The sequence below is a fragment of the Hyperolius riggenbachi genome, chromosome 10 (genome assembly GCF_040937935.1).
Source record: "Hyperolius riggenbachi isolate aHypRig1 chromosome 10, aHypRig1.pri, whole genome shotgun sequence".
In the NCBI taxonomy this organism is placed as follows: domain Eukaryota; kingdom Metazoa; phylum Chordata; class Amphibia; order Anura; family Hyperoliidae; genus Hyperolius; species Hyperolius riggenbachi.
In genome coordinates, this window is record NC_090655.1 from 245779559 (window position 1) to 245804072 (window position 24514).

A 24514-nucleotide genomic window follows, 5' to 3' on the forward strand; every position below is an offset into this window, starting at 1 on the left:
ACACCCCAAGGCAAGCATTGGATATCTTCTGCAGCACTTTACAGAGTACATGGTCATGTCACTGACTGTCCTCAGAGGGGCTCACAATCTAATCCCATTATAGTCAAAGTCTAATGTCCTCCCATATTATTATTATGTATTTATATAGCACTGGCATCTTCTGCAGCACTGTACATGGTCATGTCACTGATTGTTCTCAGGTGAGCTCACACTCTAATCCTACCATAGTCATAGCCTAATGCCTTACCATATTATTATTATGTATTTATATAGCACTGACATCTTCTGCAGGGTTGTACAGAGTACATAGTCATGTCACTGACTGCCCTCAGAGGAGCTCACAATCTAACACTACCATAGGCATAGTCTCAGGTCCTACCATATTATTATAATGTATTTATATAGCACTGACGTCTTCTGCAGCACATTACAGATTACATAGTCATGTCACTGTCCTCAGAGGAATTTACAATCTAGTCCTACCATAGTCACAGTCTAATATCCAACCGTATTATTATTGTGTATTTATATAGCTCTAACATCTTCTGCAGCACTTTTAATGTAGGGGGGGGGGGCCGGACCACATAATTGTGATATACCATGATAAGTCATACCGTGGTATTTTTTGAGTCGGTTATCATACCGTGAATATTCATACTGTTGCAACCCTAGTCATGAGGGTATAGTACTGTAATTTTAGTACACGAGGGCTTACAATTGATGGAACACACACACACACAATTTACATTGTACTAGGAACATAATTTAAATGTTGTGATAGCCGGGACTAATAGGCAAATAAAATGGTTATTTTTATTTATAGTAGCATTGCTTATTTTTAAACTATACGGGATGGAATTGGAGAAGTAGTGTATTTTTTTTTTGTGCATTTGCCTATAAAATGCATAAAAAATAAAGTAATGACTGAAAACAAGTATCACTCAGAAAAAGCTTAATCTGAAGCAAAAAAAACAAGATATAGATCATTTACATGTGATAGTGATAAAGTAATTGAGGAATGGCTGGGAGGAGCATGATCGGGAAAAATTGCTTCCGTCCTGAAGGTGAAAACACCTGTAGGCTGAAGTGGTTAAATGCCTCCCGTCTGAATGATAGGCTTTCTCCACCCTTCAAGGGCTTGTTCACGCCTAGGGAGTTTTCGCACATTTTTTTAGCGCCGTCGATTTTAAAAATCGCCCTAATATGCTTGTGCAATGAATCCTTATGGGACAGTTCATATCAAGCATTTTGTCTGCTTACTGCTCAGCAAGGCACTGCCTGTACCATTTTTAGGGTGATTTTGCTGCTTTGTGCAGCAATTGTGTTTGCGCTTTTATGAATAAATACATTGTATTTATTCATTTCCAGGTGAAAGAGTTCACTTCCTGACTGATGTCAGGAAGTGAAACACAGAATCGCTCTGCAAAAGCACTTAGATAAGCGCTTTACAAAAAATTGTAGCGTGCAGGTGAGTACCGGGAGGGGGAAAAAATAACTCTCAAAATCGCCTCAGCTATCGCGATTTTAAAGGTGAACAATGCTTAAGGAATCCTTATATTTTTTTTAATCATGTCACTCAGGTTCTGCCATAAAAAGCTCTTAGGCTGGTTCACATTTGAGCTGGAACATAAATTTGCCTTTTCAAAACAGAAGGTATTTGCCTTTTCAAAACAGAAGGTATTCATATTGGAGAGAGCATATGATGTCTCCCACAATGCATCACTGTTGAATATGCAAATTGTTCCTGTGTTGCCTCTGAAATCTAAACACACCTCCAGAACTGCTAGAATGCAATTATGTGTCGGCTTGTTTTAGCTTAAAATTAGTGATGGACAAACATCATGAATAATCGTTCACAGACTTTTCTGCAAATGTTTACAAACCAAATGTTCATGGGGGACCCCTTCACCTTTACTAGCAGGTGAACTTCAAAAAACTTCAGGGAATATTTGCAGCCACAATTTCATTTAAGAAGGTGTCAACACTTTCTTAAAAACCAGGGCAGTGGAATAGCAGAGGGGATCAATGGGAAATCTTCCTCAAAATATGTATTTTACACAAATGCTCTTTTTAATTTGTAAACTCACGAAAACTTGAATTTGGTTTATAGATTTTTTTTTTATTACGTTCTTTGGAATGGCCGCTGTGTTTACCTGCCTAAAAATTGCTATTTGCAGCCACTGTAGAAGAGGCTTTAAATGGTTGGCATATACCTGCCCAATTTTTAAAGAACACTGCAGTCACAAAATATGCTGCTTGTGCAGTGTGGGCCTAACACTGCCCTACAAGCTCAACTGAGATATGAAAGGCTTTGTGTGACAATGTCAGGTGACACAACATTTTTACAGTACAACACGGTCACTCAATCACTTTATTTTAGCACAGTGACGGCTCGTGTGAGGGCTCGTTCACACTAAGGGGTTTTTGCACTTTTTTCCAGCCAGGCGATTTTCAAAATCGCCCACAAAACGCTTGTGCTATGAATTTCTATGAAAAGATTCATATCAACACATTGCGTCCGCTATGCGGTCTACAAAGTGGTGCCTGTACCATTTTTGGGGCATTTTTGCTATAATGGAAGGTATAGGAAGAGCGCTAAATGCTCACAAAACCGCTTTATGCAGCGATTGTGTTTGCGTTTTTTATAATAAATACATTGTAGTAATTCTTTCCCAGGTCAAAGAGTTCACTTCCTGACTTGCGTCAGGGAGTTATTGACAAAACTGCTCTGGAAAAGCGCTTATAAAAGTGCTTTTACCAAAAAGGCAGCAAGCAGTGGAGCGCTGGGAGGGAAAAAAAAAAACAGTGCACAAAAACGCAAAACGCTTGCGTTTTTAGGTGTGAATGAGGCCTAACAGTGACGCAGCCACACACTACACTAAACAGGTGGTGTATAGAAGCTACATACCACAAACAACAACAAAAAATAACAGAGGGACGTGGCTTGGAGATGCACTAACATGGCAGCTTAAACCGAGAGCTTCGCTCTGAGATCCCACAGAAACAGCACTTATTGCGGCATTTCACCAGCATGAGCCAGTCCCAAGAGCAAACTAGGGCCTCAATTCACTAACCGGTGCTAACTCAGTTAGCACGTCTTAAGGCTTTGGACGTGCAAACTAAGGTGCTAAGTAGTTTGTACGGGCAAAACTGTTAGTGATCGCCCGCTATCCAGTGCGCCCGAAATGTCACACCGGTGCGAGCGAAAGGTCGCACCATCCGCGTGTAAAATAGCTATTTTGCACGCAGATAGTGCGACCTTTCGCATGCACCGTTTTGGGCGCAGCGCTAAACTTTTCGCACGTGAATGCTTGCGTGCAAATTAGCGCAAGAAGCGGGCATTTTCGCGTCCTAATTGCCTTTTCACTGGTGTGCTAACGCTTAGCACACTTTAGTGAATCAGGGCCTAGGTCCACAGGAGAGCACCAGATGCAAATGGAAAAGAATATCCCCAAAATATTCCAGAAGCAAGCCTCTAAGTCTAACACTGGGCTTATATCCAAGATGCCCACGGACGTCAAACACCCCCGATAGCGCTTCTGAGCAAACTACGAAAGGGAAAGAACGTCTGAACAGATCACCTACCGTACAAGACATGCAGTATACGACGGCAGACGTCAAGGCAGCTTTCTTGAATGCCATCGTGGGGATACAAGAGGACGTGGCAGACATCACTGCAAGGCTTCACTCCATTGAACAGGCCACTGAGCACAGAGACACCAACTTCAACACAGAAAATAAAGTCATACATCTCCACAACACTCGCTTGATTGAGGCTAACCGGCAAATGGAGGATTTGGATAACAGGGTGGCCTAATTCCAGCCCTGATCGCCATCTTTAATGGCCTACTTGAAAAACCAAAAGATTATCTGATCGACTCCGTCTGTGCACACAGAGCCCTGAGACTGCGTGGAGGAGAGAAGGATCCCCCAAGTGATATCTGCTGTCTGCAGTCATTCCCCCTAAAAAGGATCCATTATGAAGTTGCCCAGGCAACAGGAGGAGATTCTGTTTAATGTTGCCCGGATCATGATTTTCCTGGACTTGTCCCCAATCACCCGGCTAACCGGAGAGCCCTAAAACCGCTCTTGCACATCCTTCAGGAGAAAGGTAAGGTTTTGGTTTGCATTGGTGGTTCTGGAGGGAAACAAAGTAACTACCTTGAGAACACCAGAGGAGCTCCCTGCATTTTGCCATATGCTAGGGCTGGGCTGTCTGGATCTTCCAAACTGGTATGCGGTTTTTGCATTATCAGGGGAATTACAGGATGAGAGGGCCAACTCCAGAAATGTGGATTGTTTGACTTCACAAAACTCTGAGAGAGCCAAACCAGGTCCTTCAGAATCTTACTCTGAGAAATCAAGGGACACATCCACTAGATCTCACCGGGAAGATACAGTAAGTAACTGTTTCTTTTTACTCTATACACGTGGTCCCCCTCCTTGACTTCTTCGTCCAACTTCCCCAGCTGATTTGTGCATCGCTCTTTTCCCCATGTGCCAAGGCCTGAGTTTTGTTGAAGTCCACTCCTATCCCTCTTCTTTTCTAGCCTGGATAAGAACTGCCATTATTTTTGTAAGCAACTTGTTCTATCGCCCCGGGCCCTAAGCCACAAATTCACATTGGGATCCTTGCACTGTCGCTTATGGATTTCAGTGTTCTCCCCAGGCTGTTTTAGCTGGGTGCTCCACCTGGCTGTCATCGGCTTACCTCCTTATCCTCCTCCTATGCTGTAAGCAGAGTTGCACTGGCCCTGCAATCCCCCGTCATGCCCCACCCAGCTATTTTTTCATGCCACCCGCCTGGAAAAGGTTTATCGGGATAACAATGGATTTCTCTGTCTTCGGGCAGTGATTAACGCAAGATTGCACATCACGCTGTTGTCATTGTCAACTGGAACTTGTTGCTGGTTTTCTACACCCCAAGCCCAACTCTGTCACCAGTAACTTTGTATTATGGCCATCGGGGCCCTATTGCAGTGGCCGCTGGCTGAAGCTTAAAGTAGGACTACACATCATGTTCCTAGTTTCACTGCCTCTCAAGTTTAAAGTATTGCTGAGTTTCCTTATTTTACTGCTTATTATTTTTTTCATGGTTATTTTTCATAAGTGGTCATTTTATTTATTTATTTTTTTAGAGATCTGCTGATGACACTTATAGATTGGTAAGCAATGGAGTATGTGTATTGAAGATGGAGGGGGGGGGGGGTGTGTGTGTGCACATAATCCAGGGGGTTGGTTGTGCCTGGAAGCCCTTCACCAATTAGTTACAACTTGCATATCTACAACTGAGACTTTTTTTTTAACGGACTCTCCTCATAAAGCCCTTTTCTGTAGAAATATGATGGTCTTTGAATCAATGCTCATAGCGAGTGGCCCACACAGACATACTATCTTTATTTTATATGAGTTCCTGATTTATGCAGGTGAGCCGAGTTCCCTTCTATATCAGGTAAAATGGGAAGCCGCTCTCAACAAGACATTGACTGAGGACCAATTGCAGGACATCTGGACTTTGAGACATAAGGGATCCATGAACGTGTCAGTGCAGGAACAGGGATTTGAAATTATGACTTTCTGGCACGAGACCTCTGCTATACTGAGTAAATTTGGTTTGGGGATTCCAGATACCAGTTGGCATTGTGGTGCTGCAAATTCAGATCTTCTGCATATCTTTTGCAGTTGTTCTGTGGTGACCTCTTTTTGGAAAGATGTCCATACGTGGACTGTGAAGATTTCTTCTATACAGATTCCTTTGTCACCGGAGTTTATCTTACTGCATTGTACCTCTCTTTTGTTAAAGTATATAAGAAATCTATCCCGGTACACCTGTTCAGTGCAGCGAGAGCAACCATTCCGGCTCTATGGAAACAACCCGAGCCTCTGTCAATTCAGCAGTGGTGGGCCAGAGTGGATAGAATTTCCCGAATGGAAGATATTGCTCTTACTTCTCAAGACTGAATTGAGGATTATGTACATACTTGGACTTGCTGGATCATGTGTAAGGATTCCACGGATTATAAATCTCTCATGCCTTGAGTGACCAGCCTTTCCCCATTGCTGACTTCTACCTCCACTCTAAGGCTCGCTTCACATTGGCATTTTCAGCCAAATGGATCTGTTAAAGCGGACCCAGTTTTCCCTTCAATGGATCCATAAGGCTTGGTTCACACTGGCAAATGGATCCGTGAAAACGGATCTGATCACCGGCCGATGAAATCCATTTTCTCTCCAGTCCGCCAATCCGTGCACGTGAGCGGGCGGGTGAGGGAGGGTTAACTTACCAGGCTTCTGTCTTCCGCTTTCAATTGCGTCCCACGTCGTGTTCCAAGTCGCACCATGTGACTACCATGTTTTCTCCTTCAACCCGGCAGGAGGAAGCGTGGTAGTCACATGACGTGACATGGGACGCAATTGAAGGGGAAGAAGACAGCACCCTGGGTAAGAAACCCTCCCTCCTTCACCTGCCTGCTTACGTACACTTTGTCTCCACATCCCCCTCAGACCCCCACCCCTAGTGGAGCATCCCCACATCCTCCTTATACCCCCACCCCTAGTGGAGCATCCCCACATCCTCCTTAGACCCCCACCCCTAGTGGAGCATCCCCACATCCTCCTTTGACCCCCACCCCTAGTGGAGCATCCCCACATCCTCCTTAGACCCCCACCCCTAGTGGAGCATCCCCACATCCTCCTTTGACCCCCACCCCTAGTGGAGCATCCCCACATCCTCCTTAGACCCCCACCCCTAGTGGAGCATCCCCACATCCTCCTTAGACCCCCACCCCTAGTGGAGCATCCCCACATCCTCCTTTGACCCCCACCCCTAGTGGAGCATCCCCACATCCTCCTTAGACCCCCACCCCCAGTGGATTTTGCCCATAGAACGGTCTGTTTCTTCAGTAGCGTGAAGAAACATTCTATTCTCTCATTGTCCCAATGCAGGTCTTCATCTTCTGCTTCCGGTCTGCTGGTCTGCGGTATCTGGAAAATTGCTGCAGAGAGGAAACTGGAGGTCCGAACAGCGGATCGTGTGAAACGGATCCATTTAAACGGCTGGATATGAACGAGTCCATAGGTTAACATTGGATCTGTTCGCATCAATTCCATTTATACAGTATCCGTTGCGTTCACAGATCATTTTTTAACGCAAATGTAAACCGAGCCTAAGTATCCTTAGTTTTCTGTTCTTTGCCATTTCCTTATTTTCTTTTTCTTAGTTTCTATACCCTTTTATTTCTCTCTTTTCTTTCTTCTTCACTTTCTTGTGCTAGTCGCAACTCATTTTACCATATGGGGCAAACACAAACTTCACATAAGCTTTGCGGTAAATACGAATGGCAAATGTTTGCTGTGAACTCTTCACTGATGTGAATCACAGGCCATTACTAGTCAGAACATTCTTAGCACAGGATCTGCTGACATGTCCATTTCCTGGTTGCAGGCTTAGTGAGAACCGAGCCTTACCGCTTTCTCCTCTACCCCATTGGCCAGTTAGCAGAGCAATTATAAATGCTGTATTATAGAAACACTCCTGGCCAGGAACAAGCACTTTTCAGCTGACTCCATGAACCACCATAGCCACACAAAAAGATCACAAAACACCTGGCACTGCTGATGTCAAATCTGTTGCTATGAAAAGTGAAAACAAAGCCTGACATACCGAGGTGATGGGAGGAGTCAGGCAGTGTGGTTGCGGGGCACTAAAGCAAGCCTGACATACCAAGGTAATGAGGAGTCAGGCAGTGGGTGCAGGGCACTAACGCAAGCCTGATATACCGAGGTGATGAGAGGAGTCAGGCAGTGGGTGCAGGGAACTAAAGCAAGCCTGACATACCCAGGTGAGGAGAGGAGTAAGGCAGTGGGTGCAGGGCACTAAAGCAAGCCTGATATACCGAGGTGATGAGAGGAGTCAGGCAGTGGGTGCAGGGAACTAAAGCAAGCCTGACATACCGAGGTGATGAGAGGAGTCAGGCAGTGGGTGCAGGGAACTAAAGCAAGCCTGACATAACGAGGTGATGGGAGGAGTCAGGCAATGGGTGCAGGGCACTAAAGCAAGCCTGGCATACCGAGGTGATGAGAGGAGTTTAGACACAGGCAATTCCCCACAGATAGTGTCCTCAGTTGCTAAACAACCACGGTTCGCACTAAGGTGGCAGAACCATGACAGAAGGGCATCAGTGTTGGAACTAATTTAGCATAAATGTAACACTTTATTAGATTAATCAGTGCTGCTGCAACTAGCAAAAGGACACTGCTGAAGTCTCAGGGCATGAGCCCACTAACACAGTTGAGCGCAGTTGTGTCCACTTTTCAGCATTTCTAACATTGATGTGTTTCTGAAAAGCAGACACAACTGCGTTAGTAGACCCAGGCCATCAGAGAAAAAGAGGGCAGCCCAATGTGAGAGATTAAAGAGACCTTCCTCTTATTTAGGGTGTCTGTACTGCTATTGTTAGCAAGGTGACACCAAATAATATCATGAATGATAGTTATAGATGGCAAAAATCTAATATGAGTGCATAGCATAACCCCTAATATGGCTAGTCTGTGAGCAATGGCAGACATAACAGCAATACAGATACACATTTATTCTACATTTACTGCTGATTACTCACCTGTTCTGCACTCTGTAACATTGTCCTCCTCTTTACTTGTCCTCATCATGTCACCCTCCTCCATAGACTGCTGATCACTCCTCACATAGGTCTCTACTTCTTCTTCTTTACTTGTCCTCATCATGTCACCCTCCTTCATAGACTGCTGATCCCTCCTCACATATGTCTCTTCTTCTTCCTCTTTAATTGTCCCCATCATGTCACCCTCCTCCATAGACTGCAGATGACTCCTCAAACATGTCTCTTCTTCCTCTTTAATTGTCCTCATCATTTCACCCTCCTCTGCAGACTGCTGATCACTCCTCACATAGGTCTCTACTTCTTCTTCTTTACTTGTCCCCATAATGTCACCCTCCTCCATAGTCTGCTGATCACTCCTCACATACGTCTCCTCATCTTCCTCTTTACTTATCCCCATCATGTCTCCTTCCACCATAGACTGCTGATCACTCCTCACATACGTCTCCTCATCTTCCTCTTTAATTGTCCCCATCATGTCACTTTCCACCATAGACTGCTGATCACTCCTCACATATGTCTCTTCTTCTTCCTCTTTAATTGTCCCCATCATGTCACCCTCCTCCAGAGTCTGCTGATCACTCCTCACACATGTCTCTTCTTCCTCTTTAATTGTCCCCATCATGTCACCTTCCTCCATATACTGCGGATCACTCCTCACACATGTCACTTCTTCCTCTTTTTTTGTCCTCATCATTTCACCCTCCTCTGCAGACAGCTGATCACTCCTCACATATGTCTCTCCTTCCTCTTTAACCACAGCACTTCCATGTATAAGTTCTCCACCCTAAGTGCACAAAGTGAGAGATAATGTAAAATGTGAACACAGACAACAGCATACACAGAAAGAAACAATGAGAATGATTCGCTATTGATAACGCACAGAGTGAGTAAACTCCTCTTACGCATGTTAATAAATTAGCGTGACTTAATGAAACCTCGGGGCAAGCTATGTGCGCTAGTGGCAGTGTAGCTTGTGTTACTAAGAAACGGATGATCCTTTTTACTTCCCGTATTGACGTATCGCTACCATAGTAGTGGCCACTCTACTGAAGTTTTGCGGCAGCAATACATCACTATTACACGGCAAGTGAAAAGATTGGCCATTGCTAAGTAACACAAGCTATGCTGCCACTAGCATGTGCAGCGTGCTGAGGTTTCATTCAGTTGCACTAATTTATTAGCATGTATAAGAGATTACTTGCACTGTGTCGGCTTACTAACAATAGTGAATCAACCTCAGTATCATGTAGTTTGGTGTCTCTGGGGACCCTTAGCCCCACCTACCTGATAATGGTGGAGGGTAGTGTGATCTTCTTGTGGACAAACCAGGGAATAAAGAGGACCTGCACATCTCTCTGGTCGGATACTGTTACTGGATACAGCTGTAGGAAACACACACAGACTGAGTACATTATCTCTATGTGTTTATCAGAGGATGGGAAGGGGATCTAGGTGGACGTTTCATAATGCTCTCTCCTTTCCAAGAAATTCACAAAGCCCCATACACACGCTCAACAGCAGTCTTTTATGCAACACAATTATCATACAACTTTTGTTGTAAAACAAGCTGAACAACCAAAAAAGTTGCATGCTATTGTTCACACAACTGATAAGACTGATAAGACGTCAAGCCAACTGTTGGATTGACATCTTATCAGTTGTGTGAACAATAGCAAGCAACTTTTTTTGGTTGTTCAACTTGTATCACAACACAACAAAAGTTGTTTGATAATTGTGCTGCATAAAAGACCGCTGTTGAACGTGTGTATGGGGCTTAAGTCTCCTCTTACCTGGTGATGTGAGAGACAGCTGATTCTGCATCCTGGTGTCTTTGTAGAGGTCCTTGTGTCCTCCTAAATACTGCCACTCCTGCATGGAGAAATAGACATTCTGATACCTTATAGGAACCTGATACACACAATGATACAGTCACCTCCAAGACATATCTCCTGCTGTTACTGGATAATGTCCCATAATTGCCAGTACTGCTTACCTCTCCTGTCAGCAGCTCTATCATCTTCCTGGTGACTTCTATAATCTTCTGCTTGTTGTGTCTCACAGATATCAGGGAGTGAGGTGGAGGAACAGTGATGATCACATAATCACCAGACTTCACTGGAGAAAAACTCTGTATAAACAGACCAACAGTAATGTCACATGATCTCCCGGAATCCTCCTCACCTCACCAGTCAGCTAAGTGCAGGGCAGGAAAAGGTTCTCCAGCACTAGAGGCAGAGATTTAAAATCCAACCCTGCAAATTGCCCCCCCCCCCAGTATAGGTAGCTAGATGCACCCCCGGTATTAGCCCACACCAACATGCAGAGTTGTGAGCAGAGACAGAAGTGCTGCCTACTCACCTCACCACACCGGGAACTCAGCTGTGTCAGGCTCACAGCATCTCCACTTGTCTTCCTCTAGTGATCAAACTAACAAAAGACGATGTAAGAGGGAGAAAGAGGTGAGAAGCACTACAAGTTCCACTCTGCAGTCTGCATTGGCCAGGCAAGGGGAGCACTCGAGGGGGGAGGAGGGTCCACAGGTGCATCCTCAGGGCTGTGTGCTCAGAAGTTAGTGCATTCCCCGCCTCTGCATGTGACCTCCCAGAATCCTCCTCACCTCTCCATTCAGGTGTGTGTTTTAATTATTTGAGAAAAGAGTGATATCATGTGACCTCCCAGAATCCTCCTCACCTCTCCAGTCAGCAGACAGATGATCTCCAGGGTAAGGTTGAATATCCTCTTAGTCATGTGACTCTGTTCCTCATCCATCCTCAGGGATGTGGTCATGTGATCTGTACTGGATGATGCTGCCTTTTGATAGATAATAAGGGTAGGATAATCTAGGATGTACAGTTGTCAGTGGTGAAACTATCAATACAGGATCCCCCTTCCCCCTATTGTCACTTGTGGGTGGTAGGGCCATGCAGAGTATCACAGGAAAGCAAAATAAGTTGGTTCATAGCTACCTGTGCACTATACTCACAGCGTGCTGCAGTCCTGTCCTCCCTCTGACCCCTCTCTAGCTGGCCTCCTCTCCTCACATCCACCTCCCACTGTTACCATCCCTGTGATGTTACATCAGTGTTGGTAGTGGTAGATGGATGAGGATATAAGGAGAGAAGAGGCAGAGAGGCTGATGGGAGCAGAGGACTGGAGCACACTGTGGCAGCTACCTATAAACCAATGTAAATGTAAATCCTGTAAATCCTTTATTTTACTGTTTACTGGGGGAAGGGAGCAATACTGGAGTGTGTACATTAGATACTGGAGGATAATGGCAATGCTGGGGACACAGGGAGGATATACTGGGAAATAAATGCATTCCTGAGGTGGGGGTATTACATACTGGTAGATAATGACAATGTTGGGGGACACAAGTGGTACGTGGCTACACTGGGAAAGACATGGCATTACAATGGTGGGGGATATTACAGTACATACTGGAGGATAATGACAATGCTGGGGACACATGGAGGACATGACTATACTTGATGGGCAAGTTTTCATGGCTCTGTAATGTGACAGGACTGAATTATTACTAGGAAGGTGAGATGTCAGCCATTATTCTATGACACATGAAGGTGGAACACTAGAAAACGGCAAACAAGTCACAACAGTTACTGTATACAAAAGTATCTTGAATGGAAATTACTAAGGGGGATGATCAGGATAGTGACAGGTCTACTATGACATCCTCTGTAACAAAGTATGTCCATCCTGACCTCTGCTCTGCTCAACATATAACAAGAATCACACAATTACCTCTTCCAACAACGTCTCATCTCCTCTTCCTTCCTGCAGCTCCTATTTCCGGTGAGTTAGTTACATCACTTCCTATCTTTGGTTAATTTTATTTTTTCCCTTTCTGTGCGTTGCACCTGGGAGATGTGTGATTGCCATCTTGTGGTGAATAGGCTAACCGCAGCCTCTGTGGACTCCCCTGCACTCAACCATAAGGTAGCCATCAGAGGCATGAAAATAAAATAAAATAGTTAACCACTTCACCCCCAAAGGTTTTTACTCTAACAGACCAGAGCAATTTTCACCTGTCAGTGCTCCAATCGTTCATTCGACATTAACTTTATCACTACTTGTCACAACAAAATAATCTATATCTTGTTTTTTTCGCCACCAATTAGGCTTTCTTTGGGTGTTATATTATGTTAAGAGCTATTTTATTCTAAATGCATTTTAACAGGCATAATATTATCATCATTATTTTTCAGTGTTCGGCCATTATAGTTTTAAAGCGGAACTGAAGAATAAAAAAAAACAAAAACAAAAGTGTTTCTCTTACCTGGGGCTTCTGCCAGCCCCTAGCAGCCTTTCTGTCATGCACTGGTCCTCCATGATCCTCCATTCTCCCACCGCCAGCTAGTTTTCTTACCGTTGACTTGTAAGTCGACTTAAACTGCGCCTGCGCAGCCCTGGCCACCCACGCATATCTTTATTGCAGCCCTGCAATACCCGTGGCCAGGGCTGCACAGGTGCAGTTGCAGTTGACTTACAAGTCAGTGGTAACAAAACTAGCTGGGAGCGGGAGAACGGAGGATCGTTGAGGCGGGACAGTAAGGCGTATCTCCCAACTTTTTGAGATGGGAAAGAGGGACACTTAAGCCATGCCCCTGCCACACCGCTGATCACGCCCCCATCACACCCCTAGTAAAGCACACTGTAAACATTTCATAAGAAAAATGTGTTGCTTTATAATTCAAACCACACTGGTCCTTTCTATCCTGGTTCATTTTCCTTCATGTTGACATTTCAAAATCAGTAATATATCAATTTAAAGGATGGGAATAAAGTTTAGAGTCAATCAAACACATTTTATTTAGTAGAGAAATATATATATATATATATATATACACTGTATATATACACACATTTATATACATGTTTACATGTTCATGTTAATACATTATATGTCATTTTACCGCAGTAACTTTGCTACTTTATTTCCTCTTAATTCAACATCGATTTTCTCAAAAACTGTAAGGACTTTTTGAAAAAAAAAAATCCCTCTTGTTCCCACTGCAAACTGTTTGGGCCATCTCTACTTGAAAGACTACTGAAAACAATGCACCATTATATGTGTGTGTGTATTCAGAGTGTGGGAAATATTTTAAAAAATTAATGTGGATTTCCCCCTTCTGAGCTTCTTTAACCCCTTGTCTTCCATGCAGGCTGGGATAGCCAGAATGCGAAGCCCCAGCTGTGTGGAGCTTCGCACCCTGAGCTATACCACCCCACATGGTCCATGGTATGGGGAAGAGGGGGGAAAAGAGCAGCCAAGAATGGTGGACAAGGGACTCTTCCCCACCTTCGGGGCCCCAAGAGGATGTGGGGGCCGCCGACATCCTGGGGAGGTTCATGGTGACATCTGGGATTCCCCTTTAAGAAGGTGACCCCCAGATGCCCTCCCCCTCCTCAGAAGAAATGAAGATAAGGGTACATAGCGCCCCTTACCCATTTCCACAAAGAGTTAAATTAAGTAAAAACGTAACACTGAAAAAAATCCTTTATTATTCTTAATTAGCCATAAATACTTACCTGTACCTTCAAAAAAATGTTCCCATGCCAATATCCTCGGTAATGTCCCATGCCAATATCCTCCCTTTACATCTTGATTGAATATTTCTGCCGCGCACCCGCCAGCCGCCGCCACACACTGGCGTTCCCGCCGACTCTAGCTATACTAAGTATAGCTAGAGTTCCGTGGTACCTCCTGCAGCTTTCCGCTCTCCTATCTGCCCGCCACACCTATCGTGCACACCCAAACCAGCACCCTGGTCTTTTTGAATTTTTTTCTGCTCTTGTACCCACTGTCCTACTCCACATACCATGAAAATGTGTTGTTTCTAAAATGTAAGGGGGCTTTGCTATTAACTGCTAAAGTTGGTGGCCATTCGCCTGCTATTTAAGTCTATGGAGCCTGCCGCGAACAGCCGCTTCGCAAACAGTTCGCTACATCACTACGTACAAGCCCATATATGCAGATATAACAGAAATATACCCTTATGCCATACAAAGTAAAAAAAAGTGGAGTCCCTATTAACTATTTATGTATTTATTTTTAAATGCTGATATTAATGGAGTAGTTATGAATTTATTTTTATTCAATTTATAAAGTGTAAAATGTAATGTGAACATTTTTTTTTTGCATGTATTTTTTTTTTTACCACTAGGGGCTTGATTCACTAACCGGCGCTAAGCCGGTTAGTGTGCCTTATCACTTAGTGGGCACAAACTACAGCGCTAACCTTATCTGAGGTTAGTGTGCCTTATCTAGAGTTGGGCCGAACCTCCGATTTTAGGTTCGCGAACCTGGTTCGCGAACTTCCGCGGAAGGTTCGGTTCGCGTTAAAGTTCGCGAACCGCAATAGACTTCAATGGGGATGCGAACTTTGAAAAAAAAAATAATTATGCTGGCCACAAAAGTGATGGAAAAGATGTTTCAAGGGGTCTAACACCTGGAGGGGGGCATGGCGGAGTGGGATACATGCCAAAAGTCCCGGGGAAAAATCTGGATTTGACGCAAAGCAGCATTTTAAGGGCAGAAATCACATTGAATGCTAAATGACAGGCCTAAAGTGCTTTCAAACATCTTGCATGTGTATACATCAATCAGGTAGTGTAATTAAGGTACTGCTTCACACTGACACACCAAACTCACCGTGTAACGCACCACAAACAGCTGTTTGTGTAGTGACGGCCGTGCTGGACTGGTGCGCACCATGGCGAGAGTATACAGTGGCGGGTTCACAGAACAGGTATGCAGTGGCAGGTTCACTGAACACAACAGGTATGCAGTGGCGGGTTCACTGAACAGGTATGCAGTGGTGGGTTCACAGAACAGGTATGCAGTGGTGGGTTCACAGCACAGGTATGCAGTGGTGGGTTCAATGAACAGGTATACAGTGGCGGGTCCACTGAACAGAACAGGTATGCAGTGGCAGGTTCACTGAACAGGTATGCAGTGGTGGGTTCACAGCACAGGTATGCAGTGGTGGGTTCACAGAACAGGTATGCAGTGGTGGGTTCACAGCACAGGTATGCAGTGGTGGGTTCAATGAACAGGTATACAGTGGTGGGTCCACTGAACAGAACAGGTATGCAGTGGCAGGTTCACTGAACAGGTATGCAGTGGTGGGTTCATAGCACAGGTATGCAGTGGTGGGTTCACAGAACAGGTATGCAGTGGTGGGTTCACAGCACAGGTATGCAGTGGTGGGTTCAATGAACAGGTATACAGTGGCGGGTCCACTGAACAGAACAGGTATGCAGTGGCAGGTTCACTAAACAGGTATGCAGTGGTGGGTTCACAGCACAGGTATGCAGTGGTGGGTTCACTGAACAGGTATGCAGTGGTGGGTTCACAGCACAGGTATGCAGTGGTGGGTTCACAGCACAGGTATGCAGTGGTGGGTTCACAGCACAGGTATGCAGTGGTGGGTTCACAGCACAGGTATGCAGTGGTGGGTTCACAGAACAGGTATGCAGCCAGACAGGAACAAGTTAAGCCTAACTAATCTTTCCCTGAGAGACAGTCTGCAGCAGCTCGCCCTACTCTCACTAACGCAGGCAGCACACGAGTGACCGTAATGGCCGCCGCTGCCTGCCTTATATAAGGGGGGGTGGGGCTCCAGGGGCTAATGTAGCCTAATTGGCTACACTGGGCCTGCTGACTGTGATGTAGAGGGTCAAAGTTGACCCTCCATGTGCATTATGGGGCGAACCGAACTTCCGCAAAGGTTCGCCTGCGGGACGCGAACGCGAACCACTGAAGTTCGCATGGAACCGTTCGCAGGCGAACCGTTCGGCCCAACTCTAGCCTTATCTGAGGTTAGTGTGCCTGATCTGCAGTGTGCGATGTAGCTTTGCACATCTTTTAGTGTGCACAAAGCTACTTAAGGGGCACTAAGTTCAGATAAGGAACACTAACTCAGATAAGGCACACTAACCTCAGATAAGGCACACTAACCGGCTTAGCGCCGGAAAACTCCTTTTTACTCTTAGTGAATCAAGCCCTAGATGCCTTTATCATCACTGTGTCTGTGCTTAGAAGGAGACACAGACAGTGTTTGGTACAGCAAAGCCCATTGGCTTCTGGGTGAAGCCATGATCTTTGCCTTACAGGCACCTTGATTGGGTCAGGGAAGACTTCTTCCCTTTCACCAATCACGGCTCTGCGGATTCCGACCCGTGGGCGGGCATACACTCGTGGTTGGCCACCATGGGGGTGGCGGAGAGGACGTTTTAAAACATCCTGTGGTCCAATAAAAGGGACCAATAGGACATTTTAAAACTTAGGCGGGTAGTGGTTAAAAACAGTGTAAAAAGAAGAGGAAGATATGAACTTACCCTTTTTCAAGAAAAAAATTTAAGAATGAGATAAATAATTATAGCTCAAATTTTCTTAAAAGCAACTCTCATACAACATGTTTCTTAGGACTAGGTTCCACTTCCAGCTTCATCAGGCAAATATCTGAAGCAGAGTCGCAAAAAGAGCCAAGCAAGTCCAGTGCCTCAGGCAAAGTGATTTTTTGGAACATTAATGCTGTAATTATCTATATCATTCTTGAGTGTTTTCCCCGAGAGGAAGTAATATAAGCATTAGTTAGAGTACATAAGGCATTGATTGATAGGTATGATATCCCTTATCTTTGGGATCATTAGGATTCTCCTATCGTGTAGGCATCTATTATTGCTACTCTTATAGCTACATTTTTTAATGGTTAAGAGATAACAGTTCAAGATCTGACCAGTATCGGTAGGAGAATAGTTATTGGGAGTTATCATTGGGAGTAGAAAAAGTGGGCGGAACCAACAACCAAATTTAAAGTGGCCATGAACTCTTGCTCAGGACAGAAGGAGAACATAGAGAAATGCACCCTGTATGTATTTAGAGAGTTTAGCCGTTTTAATTCCCCTTCATTTGTGTCTAATCACATAGCATCAGTATGTTCCAGTCTGTTGAACCAAAGCAGCTCTGCAGCTTTTCCACCCTTTGCTTGCTTGTTAATTTCTTAATTTATCTCAAACACTACAACATAACAATAGTTCTCCAGGAGCATATGGAAACATTTAGTAATTAATCAGCAGCTGCAGGGTGCAGGCAGATCATTATTTCATCAGATTTGGGAAATGGGAGCATAGGAGTGCCCAGTGATGGGAGGCCATTCTAAATCACCCCAGGGTATAGGTGAGTAGTAAATGGGTGGAGGGAGAAGGAAAAGTGATATGAGCAATACTTATATTTCCATAAACAGTCATACATATATAGTATTCCATACTAATTCAGAAGATAAAGATTAGATGTCTGTATTACTCTGTAACATTGCCTACTGTCTGCTGTAGTGATTTCTGAGTAACGCCACAATCAGAACTATATACAAACCCTGCTTATCAGAAGGTTGCAAAGGTGCACATCTATGGTAACTCGGCAATAGATAGCAGTGACTATCACAGTGAGATGCACAAGGTCCATGCGATGGTGCAGCATCATGGCCCGATGACCCAACACATTAAAAACACATCATAAGTTCCCTTCTGTAGCCTCCTTACACTAATGCTCCAGCATGCTAGATGTCACCATGTCTGTGCCACATGTGCAGACTAATGGACGGCACTAGCCTTTTATAATATACTCCCCTTGCTTGGACATAAGGACTTTAAAAAACAGTACTTATCTGCTGTGTGAACCAGACCCAGGCCTCAATTTCAATGTAGAACCGTTTAATGTTGCCCCCTGGCTGGTCTCGTCCTCTGAACTCTCTTGGGTAGGCCGATGGGTGCTTGGTCTGGCTGCTAGTCTGGAATCTCGATAACCGGGAGATCCAGTTGCAAAATATCTCTGGTGGATCCAGCGATGTCCAGACCAGACCACAAAGGTTTTCTGGTTTCTTGTATTTATCACCTGAAATGGGAATCCCCACCTATTCCATTTTCGTGCAGCATTTTAAGAAGAGGTTGCAGTGATCTTCGCTGGACCAGTGGGCTAGGTGTAGTGTTGGGCGAACATCCAGATGTTCGGGTTCGCAAACGTTCGGCCGAACGGTGTCCTGATGTTCGGTATGTTCGGGCCGAATTCCGAACATAATGGAAGTCAATGGGAACCCGAACATTCCTGCTTTGCAAAGCCTCCTTACATGCAACATACACCAAATTTTCAGGGTATATGGACAGGGGGGGGGGGGGGGGGGTTATAAGAGGGAAAAGATGTTTTCAGAAAGACCTTATAGCTTTTGAGAATATCGATTTTTAAGTTTCAAAGGAAAAAATGTCTTTTAAATGCGGAAAATGTCAGTTTTTTTGGCACAGGTAACAATCTTGTATTATTTTCATAGAGTCCCCAAAGTGGGAAGAGTTATATTTACTTCGTTCTGAGTGTGGGAATTTAAAAAAAAAAATGACTCCACTCCCCCTTCCCAGACCTCTTTAACCCCTTGTCGGAGCACCGGCCGCGTGGGGCACTGCATCCTGAGGCGGTGCTTCGCATTCTGGCTATCCCAGCCTGCATGGGGGACAAGGGGTTAAAGAGGTCTGGGAGGTGGGACTCCACGTGGTTTTTTTTTTAAATACCCACACTCAGAATGAAGTAAATATAACTCTTCCCACTTGGGGGAATCAGGGAAAATAATACAAGATTGTTACCAGTGCCCAAAAAAAGTCATTTTCCGCATTTAAAAGACATTTTTTTTCTTTGAAACTGAAAAAAATTGATTTTCTCAAACAATATAAGGTGTTTTTGAATATTTTTTTTCCCTCTTATTCCCACTTTTATTCTTAAGATATCATGTAAATTTGGTGTGATTGGAGGACAAAATGCATGCGCAAAGCAATGCATTTTGTCGCCATGCAGTGATAAATATAATAGAAATGAGATATTCCCGGAAAGTGGCAACGCTAACCCATCACAGATGTTCATGGTCCTTGGTCGGGGAGTGTTGCGTAGCCGTTTCCAATCCACAATTGATTCATTTTAATTTGTGTCAGACGGTCTGCATTTGCTGTGGAGATGCGGATACGCCGATCTGTAATGATGCTTCCGGCAGCACTGAAACAGCATTCGGACATAACGCTGGCTGCAGGACAAGCCAGCACCTCTATTGCGTACATTTCCAGTTCGTGCCAGGTGTCTAGCTTAGAGACCCAATAATTGAAGGGTGCAGATGGACAGTGGCGTCCCTACCATAGAGCGCAGGGGGGCGGGGCGCACCGGGTGACAGACACCCAGGGGGGTGTCACCACGACCCCCCACAGCAGCACAGCAGGAGGGTGAAAGCAGCGCTAGAAGGAGGGGCTGTGGAGGCAGCGGTGGGGAGGGGGGAAATATCCCCCCCTCCCTCACCTGGCACCCCTCCTTCTGCCTCTCTCCCCCTCCGTAGCTGACTGTCAGCAAGTGCAGGGGCGGCTGGAGGCGTGCTGAGACTTACTCACCTCATTTCCGCGTTCCAAGCGTGGAGCGCAGCGTCATGTCGTCACAGGTCTCTGTCTTCAATGCCGCCCACTGTGCTTCCTGATTAGCGGAAGCACAGTGGGCGGCATTGAAGGCGGAGATCTGTGACGACATGACGCTGCCACGCTTGGATCGCGGAAATGAGGTGAGTAAGTCTCAGCACGCCTCCGGCCGCCCCTGCACTTGCTGACAGTTAGCTATGGAGGGGGAGAGAGGCAGAAGGAGGGGTGCCAGGTGAGGGAGGGGGGGGGGATATTTCCCCCCTCCCCACCGCTGCCTCCACAGCCCCTCCTTCTAGCGCTGCTTTCACCCTCCTGGGGCATTTATACTGGGGGCAACTAAACTAGCTATACTATTACTGGGGGCAACTAAACTAGCTATACTTACTTGGGGCAACTATACTAGCTATACTGGCGGGGGGCAACTATACTGGCTGGGGGCAACTATACTGGCTGGGGGCAACTATACTAGCTATATTGGCTGGGGGCAACTAAACTAGCTATACTGGCGGGGGGCAACTAAACTAGCTATACTTACTGGGGGCAACTATACTGGCTGGGGGCAACTATACTAGCTATACTTACTGGGGGCAACTAAACTAGCTATACTTACTGGGGGAAACTATACTAGCTATACTTACCGGGGGCAACTAAACTAGCTATACTTACTGGGGGCAACTATACTAGCTATACTGGCGGGGGGCAACTATACTAGCTATACTGGATGGGGGAAACTATACTAGCTATACTGGCGGGGGCAACTATACTAGCTATACTTACTGGGGGCAACTAAACTAGCTATACTTACTGGGGGCAACTAAACTAGCTATACTTACTGGGGGCAACTAAACTAGCTATACTGGCTGGGGGCAACTATACTAGCTATACTGGCTGGGGGCAACTATACTAGCTATACTGGGGGCAACTATACTGGCTATACTGGGGGCCACTATACTGGCTATACTGGGGGCCACTATACTGGGGCCCACTATACTAGCTATACTGGGGACCACTATATTAGCTGTACTGGGGACTACAATACTACCTACACTGGCTCCTGGCGCTACCTAAACTAGGGGGCACCTCTCACTACGTAAACTATCTAGGCCAGCCAGCCCAACATCACCACCAGCCAACCAGCCCAGAATCACTGGCAAAAAGGCTAACAGCATCACCCACAGTCAGGCCAGCATTTACTTCAACCAGCCAGGCACAGCCCAGCATCACCGCCAGCCAGCCCAGCCACAGCATCACCGCCAGCCAGCCCAGCCACAGCACCACCGCCAGCCAGCCAGCCCAGCCACAGCATCACCGCCAGCCAGGCCACAGCATCACCGCCAGCCAGGCCATAGCATCACCGCCAGCCAGGCCACAGCATCACTGCCAGGCCATTCAGTCCACACATCATCCCCAATCCAGCCAAAAACAGTATTGCCAGCCAGGCACAGCAGCCAGTAGAGGAGAAATCAGAAGCCAGGTGAGAGATGTCTACCATATTAAGGGGGCATTCTGCCCACTTATGTGAAATACTGTCTATTTATGTGCCTCATGACTGCTGAATTTGTCTTGTTGGGGGCCTCATGGTTACTGGATTTGTCTTGTTGGTGGCCTCATGATTGCTGAATTTGTCTTGTTGGTGGCCTCATGATTGCTGAATTTGTCTTGTTGGTGGCCTCATGATTTGTTGGGTGCCTCAAGATTTCTGAATTTGTCTTGTTGGGGGCCTCATGATTGCTGAATTTGTCTTGTTGGGGGCCTCATGATTGCTAACTGTGAGACTATGGGAAAAGCTGAATCATAATCATATGAGACAATAGCCTTAAACCTACTTTTTTAGCCTTTTAAAACAGAAAATTAAAACTGGGGGGAGGGGGTTTCTAAAACAATACATTTTTCAGGAGTAGGATGGATGAGTTGTTTATCTTCACAGTTTATTTTCAACTTGGATTTTCCATAATGTTCACGTATAAGTTAAAATGTTTGTATTTAGTTTAAATTGCTGTTGGCGCTTTGCGATAGATAAGTGACTTTTGGGTTGCAGTTTGGGCACTCGGCCTCCAAAAGGTTCCAAATACCCTAGGTATGCCACTGCGGCTACGCCATCTGACATGTAGTCCTTGACCATCTTCTGCAGGCGATCGGTGTTGGAGGTGGAACTGCGCGATTGCTGTTCTGTGGGCTGCTGCATGGGTGTCAGAAAATTTTGCCACTCCAAGGACACTGCCGATACCATTCCCTTGTGGGTACTAGCTGCAGCTTGTGTTCTTTGTTCCCCTCCTCATCCTGGGTTTGCGGAAGTCAGTCTGTCGGCGTGGAACTGGCTAGAGGAGGATGTCAATCTCCTCTCTAATGTCTTCACAAGGGCCTGCTGGTATTCTTCCATTTTGACCTGTCTGACACTTTCTCCAATCAGTTTTAGAACATTATCTTTGTACCGTGGGTCCAGAAGGGTATAAACCCAGTAATCCACGTCGTCCAGAATTCGAAGAACGCGCGGGTCGCGTTCAATGCAGTCTAGCATGAATTGAGCCATGTCTGCCAGAGTCCTAACAAAATCCTCATCATGTTCTTCTGAGCTTGATTGTTGTGATGCACCATCAGCATCACCAGCATCACGCCGTCGCCCACCTTCTTCCTCGTTTTCTTCTGCTGTCCATTCCCGCTGAATTGTGGAAGTCCAACATGCACCGCTCTGTCCCTCGGCAGTGGGGGCATCCAAGTCCTGCTCCAACTCCAGCTGTTCCTCGTCCTCTTCTTCATCATAGCTGGGACCAGTGTTTCCTGAGACAGATTGCCTGATGTTGGTATCATCATCACGCTGATCGTTGTCCTCTTGAGATTCCCCCACTTGCATCCTGACTGCGGCTTCCTTGATCTGCAACATTGATTTCTTCAGTAAACACAGCAGTGGTATTGTAATGCTGACTGAAGAGTTGTCACCACTCACAAGCAAGGTGGATTGCTCAAAATTTTGGAGGACTTGGCAGAGGTCCAACATGGTGGCCCAATCAGATCCACAGAAGCTTGGTAGCTGTCCGGATGCGCCTCGGTACTGCGTCGTCATGTACTGGACCACTGCACTCTTCTGCTCGCAAAAGCGTGCTAGCATGTGCAGCGTAGAATTCCAACGCGTGGGTACATCACACACCAAGCGATGGTTCGGTAGATTGAACCGCTCCTGCATCTTGGTGAGTCCCTCCGAAGTGGTACTGGACTTTCGGAAATATTTGGCCACTCGTCGCACCTTCAGCAGAAGATCTGCCACGCCTGGGTATGTCCTCAGGAACCGCTGAACAACTAGGTTCATAACGTGGGCCAGGCAAGGGATGTGTCTCAGCTTAGCCAACTTGAATGAGATTGCTCCCATTGTCACACACAATCATGCCTGGTTTCAGGTCCAGCGGTGCCAGCCACAAATTGGTCTGTTGTGCCCGGATTCACAACCATTGTCTGAGGAAAATGCACCACTCACTGAAATGCAAGGCGAGGACAAATACACCCAAATCCCTGAGCAATGTGCGCAGGAATGGAATTGCAGGAGGTCTACCAAGAACATCTTGAAGACATGGGAGTGAGGTGCGCAGAGGGTGTTCTGGGGAGCTCTAGTCCACTGCACACAGACACAGTCACAGATGAGGAGATGGAAGAGGAGGTTTTGGACAATGTGGACACAGACCCGGATTATCAAGTAGAACCTCGCCATTAGGATAGCAGTACAGATGAGTTTGCTGAAGAACCCACTGCTGCAAGAGTTCGCCGTGTGCCACAAAGTAGGCAGGGAATTTCGGACACAACAAGCGTACAAGTGAGACACAAAAGAGGCACGAACCAAACTCGCCAGCAAAGCAGGAGCTCCAAAGTCTGGGCTTTCTTTGAAGACTGCAGGGTGGATGTTACCATGGCGATTTGCAAGGTGTGCAGGACCCGACTGAGCGGGGGGAAAAATATCAACAACCTCTCCACCACCAGCATGCGCCACCACATGGTAGCCAAACATAGTACTCTGTGGACAAACGCGCAAGGCCAGGGTACCGGCTCGCTTCCAGCCCCTAGCAACACTGCCTCCGTTGTGGTCACCAGACCCTCCTTAGCAGCAGCCCAGCCATTACGTGGTGCACAAACATCCGTAGTAGACGACGATGTCAGTTTCCGCAATAGTGCTCTTGACGTTTCCCAGTCTTCAATGACGTCGACAACAACCAACTACCCTTCAGTGTGCGATCCTACGGTTCAGTTGTCTGTCCTGGAGATGTTTGAGCGCAAGAGAAAATTGCCAGCAGTAGTACTAGTGACTAGTGAGTGAGTGAGAGGCCTGCCGACCGTACTGCCACCGTCTGGACCGGTCCGTGGTCACTTCAGTGAAGTTCAGTCACTGCAGTCTACAGAGTCTCTTTGCCTGGTCAGTTAAGTAACTTGTG

General features: G+C 46.0%; 1 pseudogene; it reads right to left on the reverse strand.

The window, feature by feature from the left end:
• Nucleotides 1-24514, reverse strand: part of LOC137537037 (zinc finger protein 208-like) — a 123186-nt pseudogene that overhangs the window by 64899 nt on the left and 33773 nt on the right.